This window comes from Rutidosis leptorrhynchoides, chromosome 1 (genome assembly GCF_046630445.1).
Source record: "Rutidosis leptorrhynchoides isolate AG116_Rl617_1_P2 chromosome 1, CSIRO_AGI_Rlap_v1, whole genome shotgun sequence".
In the NCBI taxonomy this organism is placed as follows: Eukaryota; Viridiplantae; Streptophyta; class Magnoliopsida; order Asterales; family Asteraceae; genus Rutidosis; species Rutidosis leptorrhynchoides.
The window spans coordinates 416629261-416633646 of NC_092333.1; positions in this window are offsets into that span (position 1 = coordinate 416629261).

A 4386-nucleotide genomic window follows, 5' to 3' on the forward strand; every position below is an offset into this window, starting at 1 on the left:
GTCGCGGAGCCCCAAATTCAGAAACTCCCTATAAAGCTCGCGCATTCTGATCGTAATCATCATCTTTTTTCTCCTCATTCATACGATATATTTATATTTATAATTTATATTTTAATTTTAATTTTAATTATAATTCTAATAATAAGGGTATGTTAGCGAATGTTGTAAGGGTGTAAGTCGAAATTCTGTCCGTGTAACGCTACGCTATTTTTAATCATTGTAAGTTATGTTCAACCTTTTTACATTAATGTCTCGTAGCTAAGTTATTATTATGCTTATTTAAAACGAAGTAATCATGATGTTGGACTAATTACTAAAATTGGGTAATTGGGCTTTGTACCATAATTGGGGTTTGGACAAAAGAACGACACTTGTGGAAATTAGACTATGGGCTATTAATGGGCTTTATATTTGTTTAACTAAATGATAGTTTGTTAATGTTAATATAAAGATTTACAATTGGGCGTCCCTATAAATTACCATATACACTCAATCGGACACGATGGGCGGGGTATTTATATGTACGAATAATCGTTCATTTAACCGGACACGGGAATGGATTAATAGCCACTAGAATAATTAAAACAGGGGTGAAATTATGTACAAGGACACTTGGTATAATTGATAACAAAATATTAAAACCTTGGGTTACACTCAGTCGACATCCTGGTGTAATTATTAAACAAAGTATTAAAATCTTGTTACAGTTTAAGTCCCCAATTAGTTGGAATATTTAACTTCGGGTATAAGAATAATTTGATGAGGACACTCGCACTTTATATTTATGACTGATGGACTGTTATGGACAAAAACCAAACGGACATATTAAATAATTCAGGACAAAGGACAATTAATCCATGGGCATAAAATTAAAATCAACACGTCAAACATCATGATTACGGAAGTTTAAATAAGCATAATTCTTTTATTTCATATTTAATTTCCTTTATTTTATATTTAATTGCACTTCTAATTATCGCATTTTTATTATTATTGTATTTAATTGCACTTTTAATTATCGTACCTTTTTAATTATCGCAAGTTTATTTTATCGCACTTTTATTATTCGCAATTTCATTATCGTTATTTACTTTACGCATAATTAAGTCTTGTATTTATTTATTATTTTACATTTGGTTTTAACTGCGACTAAAGTTTTAAAATCGACAAACCGGTCATTAAACGGTAAAAACCCCCCTTTATAATAATAATATTACTTATATATATATTTGTATTTTTATAAAAGTAAACTAATATAGCGTTAAGCTTTGTTTAAAAAGATTCCCTGTGGAACGAACCGGACTTACTAAAAACTACACTACTGTACGATTAGGTACACTGCCTATAAGTGTTGTAGCAAGGTTTAAGTATATCCATTCTATAAATAAATAAATATCTTGTGTAAAATTGTATCGTATTTAATAGTATTTCCTGCAAAAATTTAATAGTATTTTATACCACTCCGCTACCACATCACATGCTTAGCACATGATTGTTTTAACGAAAAACAATGTTAGCATTTATAATAAATACCTTATTTATCTGGTTGAAAAGTTAAGCTGATTTATATTAACACACTTTTTTTAAAGTACATAGTGTACAATAATATTTTTCTAGTTATATAGCTTACATGGGGAAAAAAAAATTAAAAGTATATACCTATTTGTTAGCCTTAGCCTTTTTTTTTTCTTCATAGCTTAAGATGATAAAGTACCTATCTAAATGATAATTCAATCTTAACTTGTAAATACTTAATTTAACTTGCAATAATTGTTATATAAAGCAATATGTATCATTTCCAAGTTTGGCGGCAACAACTTGAAGAAAAGCTCAGTATACGACTTCATCTTCTGTCTTTTATTTGGTTTTTTTAATAGCGGCCGTTTTAATATTTCTTGATAATTGACTTTAAAGTCGTTGTAATTCTCTTGTAACCTTGTAATTTGCACTCCCCTAGTTTCTCATTAGGGAGTCAAATGACTAACGGATCATTGGCTAATTATGAGGTAAGAAAACTAATAGGAATGACAAAGATAGGTGCGCAACCTTGCGACTTCTTAATTGATAAAATCATGATATATGAAAAACTGCAAAATAATACTCGTAAAAGTTAGGTGATATGGCATCGAAGTAACCCTCGCAGAAATCACGATATACACATGTTCTTTTAATGTCATATATAAAATTGTGCCACAAAACTGTGTTTACATTAATGACATATAATATATATGCCACTAATATACATATGATTTAATGGCATATATGAACTTGTGCCACAAGAATGTGTGTACATTAATGACATATAGTATTTGTACCACTAATATACATATGTATTAATGGCATATATAAAATTGTGACACTGATACATATCTACTTTAATGACATATATTATATTAAACCACTAATATTTATGTACATTAATGGTTCAATGTTAAAAATGTCACAAAAAGTTATAAGTAATTTAGTGGCATACATCAAAAATATATATATATATATATATATATATATATATATATATATATATATATATATATATATATATATATATATATATATATATATATATATATATATATATATATAATGGCTCATAAATGAAGTGTCACTAAATATGTATGCCACTAAATGTCAGTTTATTTGCAGTGTTCACAATTAAAAACCAACAATTTTAATGTGCACATAATTATACATATACAACATGTGTTTTAATCAAGAGGGAAACACTTTTTTGGGGGAAGGAAATTTTTTTTTTTTTAATTTTTTTTTAAAAACATTAAGATCACATGAAAATATGAACATTTAAAAATTGTGATAAATGTTATTATTTTGGCGAGAAAATGCTCGAAGAAAAAAATGATACCATACATCATATGTAATGTTTTAATTAAAGTCTTTTTAAGGGGTTAGTAATTGGGGTTTAGAATTTAGGGTTCAGAAATTAGGGTTTATAAATTAAGGTTTAGAAATTAGAGTTTAGATTGAAATTTTAACAAAAACGGTTTAGAGATTAGAGTTTAGGGTTTAGGGAGTAAACCAAAACACTAAATCGTAAACCCTAAATCCTAAACTCTAAATCGGGCTAAATTTTAAAAAAAAAAAAAAAACTTCACATAAGACGAAGAAAAAATCGATGAAAAAAACTGTAATTAAAACATTACTCATGATGCATGTTATCTTTTATTTCTTCGAGCGTTTTTCCGTCAAAATAATAACATTCATCACAAAGTGTCTTTTTTTAAATGTTCATAATTTCATGTGATCTTAATGTTTGAAATTTTTCTTTTAAGAAAAACAAAAAAATAAAAATAAAAAATTTACATCCCCCTTCACCCAAAAAAGTATTTTCCTCTTAATGATGACCCTATACAACATAGTACATTCAACAATAGCATAATCAGTTCGTCTAACACATGGCAATAGTAGCATAACCCGCTACTCTATACAAATATCCAAAATGATAATCCCACTCATATGATATTAGCAAGAACTCGGAATTCTAATTTTACTGAGTCTTCTCTTTCGCCTTGTCACCTGAGAATATCATATTCTGAGTCAGTATACTTATCAAGTCACATATAAGGATATTATAATTGCTAAATAGCTCAAAATATTCTAATCAAACACTTGTGTCAAAATTTCACTTAACCCATTTGCTTTTAAAGTACATACACATGTGAGTCCCGTATACGCGTGTGTGAATAAGTCATACGCAGCTCAATCATTTTCTAATCACTTATAAAAGTCTCCATAAGTGCGTGAGAATATATATATGCACGTGAGAACATACATGCGTGTGAAAACAAGCTTCGCGCGTGTTATAAGGGTTGACCCTTGTCTGACAGTTCTCATCCACCCGGGTAAGGGCTCCTCCGTGCGAGTAAAGGACTCACTCATCCGTGTGAGTGAAGGCTCAGACACGTGAGTAAGGTCTTACACGCGCGGGTAAAGCTGTTTACACACGTCTAGACTGATGAACACAGCTGTGACGAGTTTTAACACCCACAATCCAATTTTTACAAGTTTAGATCAAATTACCACTGCCAAAACTTCATAATCATAATAATCATATATAAGCTATAAAAAACATCAAAACACTAAAATAAACACTTATTGTACATTAATTATCAAACCCATTATTTTACAAAGTTTTAACAAAATGACTAATTTATATATAGATTTAAGGCATAAAATTTGCAACCAAATACCTTGTTATGATCCTGAAAAACATACGAATTAATCCACTAATTTGATAGCTTGAAAATCACAAGTTTATGCTGGTAGGTTTCGAGAACAAGAAGGGTTTATGTGTGTATACAAATTTTGCCAAAAAAAGAAATAACAGAATATAGAGTATAGAGTATATAAGTAAAAACGGAGGTTTCTTCA